Source organism: Eubalaena glacialis, chromosome 18, assembly GCF_028564815.1.
Source record: "Eubalaena glacialis isolate mEubGla1 chromosome 18, mEubGla1.1.hap2.+ XY, whole genome shotgun sequence".
In the NCBI taxonomy this organism is placed as follows: Eukaryota; Metazoa; Chordata; class Mammalia; order Artiodactyla; family Balaenidae; genus Eubalaena; species Eubalaena glacialis.
The window spans coordinates 27,937,774-27,950,788 of NC_083733.1; the positions used below are offsets into that span (position 1 = coordinate 27,937,774).

Below are 13,015 nucleotides of genomic sequence, written 5' to 3' on the forward strand. Positions count from 1 at the left end.
GATGTCCAAGCAAGGGATGCAGAAGCCTGGAGCCAGCTGCCACTCTGGCCACCCAGGAGAGGCCTATGAGGTGGCCCGGCCAGGGCAGGAGTTGCTTGCCAAGCTCTGCCTGCCCTCTCACCATCAGGCTGCTCAGAGACCTGCTGTGTGCTGGGCACTGTGCTAGGCTCCAGGGGGTGGGAGACAACCCTGGCTCACGTGGTGGTGACACCAGACAGTCAGTTATTGGCACCGTAGAGCCCCAGAGGGCTCTGAGAGTCAGAGGAGAGAAACCAAATAAGTTATTATTAATTACAACACCACCTCTTATTAGCATCGATACGTCCATGGGACTGATAACAGGGGCTGTGTCCATAGGGTTCACTGTGTAAGACCTCTGCTCTCTGTGGGTCCTTCTCACTGTATCCTCCCAACCCTGTAGGCTGGTCCCACTGGTATGTCAGAGACACAGCTGGTCTGTGGCTGGGCCTCCAGACCTGTGGGCTCTAACCAAGCACCTAACAGTTGCCAGGCCCCTGCTAGGTTCATCACATTCATCGTCTCCTCTGCCTCTCATGACAGCTGCTATCCTGCTCCACAGAAGAGGAAGGAGGCCCAGAGTGGGCGAAGACCTTGCCCTCACCTTTCAGGGTCAGAGCCAGGGTTTGAATCAGGCTTGTCGGCCCTTGAGCCCCAGCTGGGTCTTGAAGAAGCGGTTTCAGTGAACAGAGACCAGCAGGAAGGACATTCTGAGTAGAGGGAACAGCATCAACAGAGGGAGAGAGGTGGGACATGGGAGACATCCTTGGAAGGAAGTAGGATCTAATTAGGGGGGTAAGGGCAGATGGGATTCTGAAAGCATGGAGTTTGCCTTTGATGGTATTTCGTCAAAGGTGCTGAGAAGCACTCAGAATGGTCCACAGACCTACAGCGTGACCAGAGAAGTTGTTAGAAATCCAGCATCTCAGGTGTGTCCCAGACCTGTTGAATCAGAATATGTATTTGAACAAGACCCCAGGTGCTTCCAGCATTTGTTTTTTGTTTTTTGCCACATCGCGTGGCATGTGGGATCTTAGTTCCCCAACCAGGGATCGAACCAGTGCCCCCTGCAGTGGAAGCACAGACCACTGGACTGCCAGGGAAGTCCCCCAGCATTTTTTAAAGCAGGAGAAACTTTGGTCTACTCTAGGGGCTGTACCAGCAATGACGGGATGGGATGTGGAGGGGAGGCCAGGGCCCAGCGGGGGCACTGGAGAAGATGGAGGTGGGTGGGAGGCTGGGGGGGAGACTTTGGTCCAAGAAACCAGAAGCAGGGCTAGGACCTCTTCTCACATGTGAGAGGGGAAAAGATACCAGAAACTGCCCTCAAGTATGTGGGGGCATGGGACGGGGTACAGATCTGGGAGACAGGCACAGCGGAATGGGGGTACCCTTGTGACATATTTGGGAACCCTCCAAAAGGCAACTGGAAACACATCACTAGGACTCAGGGGTGAAGGGCTGGGGTCCCCCAAGCCCAGGGAAGGTCATAAACATTACTGGCTGGTGATGGTGGCCAGAGATGGGGTGGAGAGTGCAGAAAGTTGCAGAAAGGCCTTCATTTGAAGGGATGGAGGAGAGGGGGTAATGCTACCACCTGGAGGTTGGTTCAGACTCTGGGCTCAGGCCAACGGGCTTCTCCTCCCGGCTCTGCCAGCCGGGGTGACTCAGGCAGCATCTCCCTAGCCATCCTCTGTCTCACTGTCAAGTGGGGATAATAACAGCACCACCAATAGTAAAAATGAGGCCACGTACATAAAGCTCATGGCCTAGCCCTGGCACAAATTCATGCTCTGATGTATTGTGAGGGCTTTGCTGTTCAGAGCAGCCTGAGAAGGAAACAGAGATGGGGCTGCCAGGGAGGTGGGAGGACGTGTGTTCCCCAGGACAGGAGGGAGGATGGGACATCCATGGTGGCCACTGTGACAGAGGCTTGGGCAAGTGGGAGGACACAGCAGGGCTTCTTCCTGGAGGCCTCACCCTTTTCCATCTCTAACTCTCCAGCCTAGGCAGCCTTGCAACCAGTGAAGAGCTGTGCCCACCTGCAGGAAGAGTCATGGGCAACCACTGCCTGTGTGTAGGTGGGTTTTCATTGGACAAGAGCTGTTCGAGTTCAGGCTTCTCCCCTTGCAAGCTGAGTGGCCTTGTAAATCACTGAGCACCACGCCTGGCACACAGTAGGTGCTCGACAAATGTTGGCCAATGTCATGATTATCATCAAGTCAACACAAATGCCAAGGGCCCAGCACTCCACCATTGGCAAAGCCCTTTCATGGCCAGTGTCTCCTCTACAAACTGTGATGATCGTTCCCGCTTAACAGAGATGGAAACCGAGGCTCAGAGAGAGAACTTTCCCAAAGCCTCACAGCACGTCAGCAGCAGAGCCAGGATTCGAACCCTTGTCTTGTGACCCAAACTACGTGCTTTGTGGCCAATGCTCCCAGCCACCTCCCGGTACATTCCCGTGGGAAAGCCTCCTGGCCGCAGGCGCGGGGGCAGCCGCTGTCCCATGATAACACCATCACAGCCATCCCAGGGCCCAGGGGGATGGCAATGCCCATGTGACTCAGCTGCCCTCACAAAGGGAACTGTGTGCCCAGTGCCTCAGGCCTGCCGCCCTTACCCACCACCCATCCCCCAGCTGCGAAGGAGCAGGGAGCCTGACATCCAAGACGCAGGGAGAACTAGAGGCACCTCAGCCAACGGCACAAGTCTAATGGAGATTCAAGCCCAGGCTTGGGGTGCAGGAGGCTGGTGCCAGCCCCGGTGATGGAATGAAGGGCCAGGCAAGCAGAAGGGCAAAGACCGCCCAGGTCCCAGCCGGTTTTCTGAGGCCTTATTTGGAGCTCCAAGGACAGACTCAACCCCATTGGCTCTCTCAGGGGTGGAGCCCAGGCAGGTGCCCCCACCCACGTTTACCTGCATCAGGTTTCAAAAGCACTGGGGCTTGTGGTCTGGGCTCCTGTCCCCAGCACTGACCTCTCTCCACCCCTTCCCCCTGAAGGCTTCAGACTCAGAGCCCAGGCACCACTGTTGAGCTCTTACTGTGTACCATGCAAGTGACTTGCATTTTCTCCCATGATCCTGCCCAGGAGGCCTTGCCCCTTTTGCTGAAGGAAGAGACAGGCTCAGAGGGGGAGGGCGCCCAACCCAAGGTCACACAGGATCTGACTTCAAGGCTTCCTTCCTCCCCCAATACCCTCTTCCTGGTTCCAGTGGCATCTTGACCACATGCCTACAACAAGTGTCCTTGGACCTGCCCCAGACAGGCAGGCAGACAGACAGACATCCCCCAACCACCACGGTCACCCTGTTCCTGCCCAGGAACATTATTCAGGGCCTTAGACAAAGTTCAGGTTGGCTGGGTCTCCAAGGGCCACCTCTGCTGACCTTTCCGGGAGGCGGGCATGGCTGGGTGCCCAGCTACCCAAGATAGAAGGTAGACAGGGCGGCCGCCTGCTCTTCCTAGGCATGACGGAATGTCTGACCTCAGCCCAGCCCCTCCAGTACACTTGGCAGGAAGGTTGAATCCAGCCAGAACAGGCCACACTCCTGCCTCCCAGCCTCCAGAAGCCCCTGATCCCAGGGCAAGGGCAGGCCCACCAACGACAGGCCACAAGCCCTCTCCACAACCCCACTCCCATGCCACCAGCCTGGACCACCCTTACTGCGGGAAGCAGGCACAGAGCCGGGTACCCAGAGGCCTGCGTTCCTCAGGTGAGACCCTAACCATCTGTAAACATCGGGCGCCCCTTTGCAGCCCAAGGAATTGGAGCCCGTGGGCTGGGTGGTGCTTCACCACTCGGTCACTGGAGCTAAAAGTGCAGCCCTTCCTTGGGGTGTGACATCTGGCAGAACTACTCTTCCCAAGGGGACCCCTGGGGCTCTGCTCAGAGGCAGGTTTGCCTGGGGGAGACCCGGCGACTGGGAGGCTCCAAACTGCTCCTCACCGCCCCGACCCCACAGATTCCTCCCAGCATTGCCCCCAAAGTCCTCCAAACAGCACAGCCTGGGACCTGGCATCAAACTGCCAGATCTGAGCTTCTGAGCCTCAGTGTCCAAGGGTGTAAAATGGGGCCCCGCAGGTTTGTCTGCAGCCAGGGCCTCCGGGTAGCGTAGTAACAGGTGCTGTCATTATCCCAGGCTCTCTTTTCAATGCAGATTCCCCCCGTGGGAGGAGCAGAAGAGACTTCTAACTCCTCCATAGGTGCCTCCCTTCCTGAACATGAGGGCCCAGACAGGCCATCCCAGCTGCCGCCGACGTCTCCGTGGTTGTGTCCCTTCTGTCAGTGCCCCCAACCCCAGCCCTGGCCCGTGAGGTTTGGGTGGCAGCTGCTCAGATGCCCAAGACTTGGGCCAGGTGGCTCTGGTCAGGGGTGAGGCACCGCCACGCCCATGCCAAGGGAGGCAAATGAGGCCCAGAGAGGTTGAGCGACTCCCCACCAGGTGGCACAGCAGTGGGCAAAGATGGCAGGTCTTGTTTTGTCTTGGGGTGAAAATGTGCCATCTCGCTTGAATGCCACAGGCTTCCCAGGGCCCAGGTTCTCAACTCTGACGTCCCCATGTGTCCCACTGCCACTCCACCCCCCCCCCACACACACACACACATTCATTGGCGCCCGCCACAGGAGACACACCTAGGAGTCATAAAGAGGGTGCCTCGGTGTCCTCACCTGGCAACCGGGGCGGCCATCACTTCTCTTTTGGTGAAATAAAGAGTCGTGTGTACTTTGTGGAAAGGCCAGCCTCGCCCCCAGAGACACCCCCAGCGCCTCTCAGAAGCACTGCTTCCCGCCTGTGTGTCTGGCCCGGCAGCCAGGGAGCCCCCCCGGGGTCTCCCCATAAGTGCTGGGGCGCAGATGGCCTAGGAGGCGTAATGGGGCAAGGATGACAGACACTCATTAGCAGCGGAGGCCTAATCAACAGAGGGAACACGGGGGGCCCATTTTGCTACCGCAATGCCCCAGGGAGCCAGGTGGGTAGGGGCAGAGCTGGCCGGGCGCCAGGACCCCACCCCACCCCCGCCCTAGCCACCCATCTCTGTCTGCTGCCGTGTGCAGCCAGGAGCCTGGGTGTGTGGGGGCAGAGGTGCGGCTGGAAGGCTGCCGCTCCCGTCTTTGTTTTCAGACCTCTGCTCCCGCCACCTCCGTCCAGGTAGATAAGGAACCAGCCCAGAGACCGCAGGCCTGGCTGAAGTTCCCACAGCGGGCACCGGCAGGGCCGGCCCTTTCCTCAGGATGGCTGCCCTCACCCTGGTGTGTCCTGGGCCGCCACCTAGGAGTCGCCTGACGGAGGCCTGGCCCGGGGCAGCAAGCGGCCATTTGGGGAACCGTTTGCCTTTCGCCTCCGGCCTTTGGCAGCCGAGGCCGGGAGGGCCGCGCTGCGGGCTGAGGGAGCTGCGGAGAGGCGGAGGGACCCCGTGCTGGCCAGAGGGGCAGGTACACCCCCAGGCCTGGGCCCTGTTCCCTCTCACCTGAGGAGGCCGCCCTCCTGCTCCTTGTCAAAAGTCAAACGACCTGGGCCACCAGCTCCCAAACCGGTTTCCCGTGGGACCCCCGGTGCAAACAGGCTCTGGGCGCTGGGGGCGTGCCCCCCGCCTCCCCGTCCAAGCACCCAGGTCTGCAGCCTCCCCTCAGCCCGCTCCCACCCTGCCCCCTTCCCTGTGCCACGACGACCACCACGTCAGCATGGCCGGCCCACACTCAGAGCGCCAAGGGATGACCCCGCGACAGCCAGGGCCTCCACATCGGCGCAAAGCCTGAGCCCTTGCCGGGCCTCACACATGCCTTCAGGCGCGGAACGAGACCTGGGGGTCGGCCAAGGTCAAGCGAGCCAGGCTGGGAGCCACACTCCCCCATCCTCTTCCTCCCCGGCCTGAACAGCAGCTTCTTACCTTCAGGTCTGGGCAGGCCCCGGCCGGACTCTGCCTGTGCTGCCTGCCCGCTTCCACCTCCTCCCGGGGCTCACAGGCACCCGACCTGAGCTCGTCTGGGCCGGCGGCCCCAGGTGTGGCTCCGCCTGCCCGTGTTGCCCGATTTCCGGTGGCCTCACAGCTCCCGCCTCCCTCTCTCATTCCTGCGTATCCCTGCGGGAGCGGACCTGGCCCCTTGGGTGCTGCATGCCCCAAACCCTCACCTCAGCCCTTAATGGGCTTTCGGCACGCCACCAGGGACCCCTGGGCTGCTGGCCCACCGTGGCCCCCGAAGGGCTCTGAGTGCCCCCCTCCCCAGGGCTGGTGGGCATGGCTGCCCCCACTGCCATATGCAATACCAAGTCTGCGAGCTCCCACCTGCCTCCTCCGAGCTCAGGCCCCACCTGAAGGCTGGGCCCAGACTCACCTGCCTGCAAGATAAACAAGCCAGCAACCAGCAGCTGCTTAGAGGCAGGAGGTGAGGGTGGGGCGATGGGGACCGGGGGGCATGGTCCCTGCTGCCAGAATGTTGAGCTGACACAGACGAAGGAAGGGGGCAAGAATGGAAGCTTCTTCCTTGGCAGGGATTGGGGGCAGCTGCTCCAGGTATCCCGGGGTGCAGAGGGGAGTGGTCCAGGGAAGCTCTGCTTCACGCACGAGGTCCTCACAGAGCCTCTGAGCACACCCTTCCCAGCCTCCTCCTGGACCACTCGCCCCCCAGCCCTGCCTGCCCAGCCCCTGCATCACCCTTGAGGCCTCGCCCGAGACCAGTAGTTCTCCTGGGGAGTTTTTCAAAGTTCTCACTCCAGGTACCCATTCCCCCAGGTGGCTCTGATTCCCACCCCCACCACCAGTACCCATAGTATTAAGAACTGAGCCACCCGTTCTTCCAAGAAGCCATCCAGGCAGTTGTTGATTCATTTGGCAAAGCCTGTACCAGGAGCCACTGTGGGCCGGCCCCAGGCTAGGCACTGAGGTACATAATTGCAACCTTGAGAGCCTTCCCTCGCCTCCCCCGCCAACACACACCATGTTTCCCACAGTCCCCTGGGTTCCCCCTCACCTGGGGCCCATTCCCCACTGTGAGAGTCATTTCTTTCCTAGCCTGTGTGCCCTGCCAGATCACCAAACCCACGCCCCAGCCCAGGGCCTGGTGTGGAGAAATTCTGGGTGACTGGTGGGTGAAGGAGAAAATGTGGGGAGAAGGAATGGATGATGGATGGACAGAAGGCTGGACAGGTGGATAGATTCAGCCATGCATTTAGAGAGTGCCTATTGAGGGCCTACTGTGTACCAGGCACTGTTCTAGGCACTGGGGACACAGCAGCGAACAAAACACAAAAATCTCTGCCGTCTTAGAGCTGCGGGAGACAGATAATAAATTAAATAAGGAAATAAATATGAAATATATTCAGTGGTAAGAACTATGGAGCAACAAAGCAAGGGAGGCAGAGAGAAGGATGGAGGAGAGAGGGTTGGTTTAGATTTTCTCGGAGAAGGTGACACTTGACACAGACTGAATGTGACAAGGGAGGTAGACTTTGCGATGTCTGGAGGGAGAGCATTCCAGGTAGCAGGAACAGCACGTGCAAAGGCCCTGTGGTAGGTGGCTGCTTGATGTGTTTAAGGAAAAAAGAGGATCCGGGCATTGCTGAATGAAGGGGTCGAGGTAGAGAGGAGCCCAGGGAGATGAAGGAAGGATGGATGTACAGATGGACAGATGGGAACAAGTGTGGTGGATCTGGATCTGATGAAGTGTGGGAGAGCTCCAGCCCCCTGAGGGAGGGTTTGCCTCTTGGCCACAGCTCAGACTCATTCCTGGAGGCTAGCCCAGATCCCACTGTGGTTCCTTGTCCCCAGATCACCTCCCCACTTCACCTGGGGAAATTTCCAACTGCTGATACAGCCTCTGCTCTGCCCATGGGCATGGGTGCCTGCTCTGCTCAGCAGGAAGCTGTGCCCCTACCCCCATGGCTGAGTACAGATGCGGGCACCAGGAGAGAAGTGGGGTGTCAGAGAGAAACGGGCCTTTAGGAAGAGGGCCTGACCCCTGAAACCCTGGAGTTTCCCCAGGGTCCTGAGAGCTGTGCCCATGGCCCCAGAGATGACACCCACCCCAGTAAGGACACCAAAGGAGTCCCACTGACTTCCTGTATACCCACTGGTGACTCCCCCACTCCTGACACCCACACTCCATCCCCCCACCCTATGCCACTCTGCCCCCAGGGCCCTGGCTAGTGATGTAATCACCAGGCTCTGTCAGGTGAGCAGGAGGGGCTGGGGCTGCAGCCCTGGGCTGGGCCCTCATTCGCTGGGTGCACTTGGGGAGGTTGCTTAACCTCTGTGCCTCGGGCCATCTATGAAATGAAAACGCATGCCTTCGCCCTTCTTGTCTTCCAGAGGCCAAGGGAGGAAAAGGGATAGATGGAAAGTGCCTTGTCAGAGCAGGTGTCTGAGGAGCATTTGTGGGGCTGGGGGCTTGGTTTCTAGGAGCCCCCACCCAGGACCTGTGGATTATCCCATCAACTCCTCGTTACACCCTATGAGGCAGGAGCCACTTTTTAATGTGAGTTTTACAGATAAAGGCGGGGTTGGGGTGGGGGGAGTGTTAAGTAACACATCTGAGGTCATAGCCAGGCAGTCTGATCCAGGACTGGGGCCCTTTATCTGACCCTGGGTGAGCCCAGCCTCCCTCTGCTCCCCCCACCCCCACTCAGAGGGGAGCCTCCGGACATGCGGACCCTTTCCTTGTAAGGGGGAAGTGTGGAGGGGTGTGAAGGGCCCCAGCTGTGACCTCTCATGCTCTAGCAGGACCTCAGGCTCGGTCTCCAAGCTCCCTCTGAGAGCTAGTGCTGCCCACAAAGGAGAGAGTGAGCTCCCCATCCCCAGGGGAAACCAAGGAGGTGCTCAGCTGGAGTGTTGCAGAGAAGACACCTGCCACATCTGTGAGGAGGACTCAATGGTCTCTAAAACCATTTTCTAATCACAGGTTAATTCACGTGGGCCATTTTTTACTAATTCATGTATTCATTCACTAAATTGATATTTGCAGAATAACTACTGGGTGCCAGGACCTTCCTCAAGTTTTTAAAAACAAACTGCCGACAGGGCAGGCAGCAGCGCTGTGATTGGGCGTGGGGCTCTAGAGCAGACTGCCTGGGTGGGGCATCCCAGTTCCACTTGCCTCCCTTAGCCTTGGTTTGCTTATCTGCAAAATGGGGATGATAGCAGTATCAATCCATGAGGATTAAATGAGAAAATGCTGAGTGCTTCCAACAGTGGCTGGTACATGGTGAGGGCTAAGTCAATGTTTGCCATATCCAAATGCAGAGGGGAATTGAAGTTACTGACCTTATAAAGCCCCTTCTGGTCTTCACTGTGGCCTCTGTATTGAACGGAGTTGGCCTCTTCCTCCTTTTTGGCCACATCTGGAAGAAGGTGACCTCCCCGGCCAGATGTGGGTGTACAAGCCCACAGCCCTCACTGTGCTGGGATGGGCAGAGAGGTAGCCAAGGGCATTACCCTGCTTCTCGTGAGGAGTTCATTCTCCACCATCTGCATCCTTGGTCACACACCTTCCAGGTTCTGCCTGTACCTGCTCATCCGTCTGCACACAGTCTGAGGATCAGGAGACCTGCTTCCAGCCCTGGGTCTGCGGCTCACTGGCTCTGTGGCGCTGAACAGGTCAGGGCCCTTCTCTGAGCCTCAGTGTTCCCATCTGTGTCCTGGGGACAATAAGTGGACCCATGCTGCAGTGTTTTCAAATGACTCACATGAGGAGACTTGGGGCAGGGAACCACTTTGCCAAGCAAAAGACTCATTTCACCATCCCAGCAACTCTGACAAGTGTCTGTCCCCATTTTACAGACGAGACCAAGGGCAGAGAGAAAAATTTGCTCATAGCCCACATGTTTCTGTGGCATCAGGCCACACCTTTGGCATTCCATGACCCTGCAGAAGCTGTCCTTGTGTAGTCTCAGTGGTCCTCTCTGGGTTGACCCTGTGTCAAGGTGACTGAGTTCTAAGGCAACTGAGTCACCTTTTCCTGGTGTCCCGTCACATCCCCTCGGAGTCAGCACTCCCTGTGTAGCAACCAAACACAGGAAATGGGTACAAACCAGATGTCAAGACCTCAGGGGCAGGAGCTGTGGGCCTAGAACAGCTCATGCCGGGCCTGTGTCTGGGAGAAGCTTGGAGGGCATCTCATCACAGCCCCAGCGCGGCCCTGACCTGCCCATGGGTCTCTTATAGGGATCAGGTGTCCCTCGTCTCTCCTGATATCCCACCCCATCTCTGCCCAGACAAATCCCACCCATCCGCCCCTATAACCCAGTTCAAATGCCCCCTCTTCCAAGAAACCCTCTTGGAGTTATCCCATCCTTCCCTACTGGAAGTCAGCCTCTGAACCTCTGTTGGGAAGGGGGACATTTTACCTCTACTCCGAGTTCTTGTGGCTGGACTAATCCTAAAATTGACACAAGACATTAATAGGAGAAAAAGAAACAAAATTTAATTTGTGTGCAGGGAGATCTCAGAATTAGGACCCAAGGGACTTCCCTGGCGGACCAGAGGTTAAGACTCCATGCTTCCACTGCAGGGGGCGCAGGTTTGATCCCTGGTCGGGGTACTAAGATCCCGCGTGTCACATGGTGTGGCCAAAAAAAAAAAAAAAAAAAAAATAGAAATGGGACCCAAGAAATGGCCAAAGCTGGCAGCTTTTATACTTTTTAGACAGAGAAACAATAAATTTGTGAGGAATTGACAGGATAAAGAAACTTAGGTTTGGGTGCTTAATTAGTGAAGAATCTAAACAGAGATTGGGCTTAGGGCAGTAAATTAGTAAAGAAGTAACAAGGTTTGTTTGTGCAGGCTTCTCGGCCCCAAATTCTCCCTCTCTGGTGATAAGGCTGTCCTTACTCCTCCAGATGCAGGAAGGGCACTTTTCACATGAGAGAATTGTTTCCTGCTTTTCAGGGGAACAGAGGAGGGTCAGAGCTTCCTTCTTGCATCGGCTGCTTCTCAAGCAACTTCAATTCAAAATAATCAATGTGCCATTGTGACATATTGGGGGCAGCCTTCCCTGAGCCCCAACATCTCAAAAGTCCTGCAGCACTTTATCTACAAGAATACTACCATCCAACTCTCCTGAGCACTTCTGTGCCAGGCCCCTTCCTTAAACTCTGCATGGACTGGTTCATTTCATCCCCATAACGATCCTATGGAGGGGTGCTATTATTACAGACAAGCAGGCTGAGGCCCAAAGAGATTTAGTAACCTACCCCAGAACACATCGCCAATAAGTGCCAGAGCCAGCATTTGAACCCATATCTGTGTTGGACCATGATTTGTCTCTTTCAGGCAGCTTCTCAGTAAATGTATTTCATTCAACAAACATTTTCCAAGTGCCCACTAAGTGCCAGGCCTCACCCTGGGCTCTGTGGACATGAGACAGACACCACCCCTGCCCTCATGGAGTTTATACTTGATGGGGTGAGGAATTTTTAAAAAATCAATGATGTAATTAATGAATCAAGTAATTCAAGAAGTATGAAGAAAAATAATTACATAAAATGTAAGGGCAACGAAGAAAGCAAACCAAAAAACATAGGGGCAGAGATGGCATGGAACAGGGAACCTGCTTTAGCCAGGTAATCAGGGAAGGCTTCTTGGAGAAGGTGACATTTGTTACAAAGTCCTGATGGATGAGGAAGAGCCAGCCTTGGAAAGAGTGGGTCTGGGGCACAGTGTACCAGGCAGAAGGAACAGCATGTACAAAGGCTCAGAGTGGGAAATGAGCTCAGAGCGTTGGGGAAACAGGCAGCTGGTAAGTGTGGCTGGAGCACTGGGGCAAGAGAGATGAGGCCAAAGAGGAGGGCTGTGAAGACAGGGAGGGAGGTGCAATCTTGATCCCAGAGCGTGGGTGGACTTACACAGGGGGTGAGGGCATCGATTTACATTTCAAGGAGAGTAGCTGTAGGATTAGGCTCTGCCCTGACCAGGTCAAGGCTGTTGGTCAAGGCTGGGTCAAGGGTCCTAACAGAGGTAAGCAGGCACCAAGCAGGAACCCTGCAGAAGTCCCCCAGGGCAGAGAGTGGGGCAGCCTCCCAACCCATCCAGGAGGAAGACACTGACTCTGGTCCACCCACAGTAGCTGGTTCCCACAGAGCTGGAAGGTAGGCATCTGTCCATCCATCAGCAGTCTGTCTGTCCGTCTACCCATCAGCCCTCTGCAGCCTTGGGTCCAGAGCTGGCCTCCTCTGCCCCTCACCAGTAGCGGGCTGTTAAATAGTAACACCTGGCTCTCTGTGTATTGTTCGGACATGAACACTGGTATTTTCTCTCTTTTTTGTTTTATTTTTTTTTAATTTTTATTTTTGGCCGCACTGCATGGCATGAGGGATCTTAGTTCCCCGACCAGGGATTGAACCCGTGACCCCTGCAGTGGGAGCGCGGAAGTTCATAACTGATATTTTCATTTACATGAACAAGTAAGACAAAAATGAAATGACAAAGACATGTTGGAAGTTCACTTGTTCGTCAATGACATGAGCAATTTTTTGCTGAATATGATAATAGTCCTCAAATCCTGGAATTCTTGCTGACTCAGATAAAAGCTTTTGAATACACTGCTGAATGGGATAACAGTTTTCTGTTGTTTTGTGCTATTCACGATTTAACAACCACAGATGTGACACACTGGATTGAATGTGCCTTACTAACATTTTGCCCACCACTTCCTTAAGTCTATCTAGACAATCAACAAAATGATATATCAAGGCCTGATTTGCAGCATTTGCAGATTTCCGTGGTATAAATACTCCCACCATGGCCAGTTTCAAGATGCAAGCATTGAACGTGGAACTGGAGAAAAGATGTGCTGTGGCTCACTATTCTATAGCATTTCTACTGTACCAGTGTGATGGATGTCAAAAACCACAAGAACATAGATCGCTCACTTGCTGAGGCTGCCGCAACTAAGTACCACAGACTAAGCAGCTTAAACAACAGAAATGTATTGTCTCACAGTTCTGGAAGCTGGAAGTCCAAGATCAAGGTGTCGACAGGGCTGGTTCCTTCTGATGGCTG

General features: G+C 55.8%; 1 protein-coding gene across 4 annotated transcripts in view; it reads right to left on the bottom strand.

The window, feature by feature from the left end:
- ADGRG1 (adhesion G protein-coupled receptor G1) overlaps positions 1–6,039 on the bottom strand; it is a 40,412-nt gene extending 34,373 nt beyond the window's left edge. For all 4 annotated transcript variants that reach the window (XM_061174257.1, XM_061174256.1, XM_061174251.1 and 1 more), the window contains exon 1: positions 5,912–6,039. The gene's annotated coding sequence lies outside the window, so the exon portion shown is untranslated. The remainder of the gene's footprint in view (positions 1–5,911) is intronic.
- Between the last annotated feature and the right edge of the window lie 6,976 nt (positions 6,040–13,015).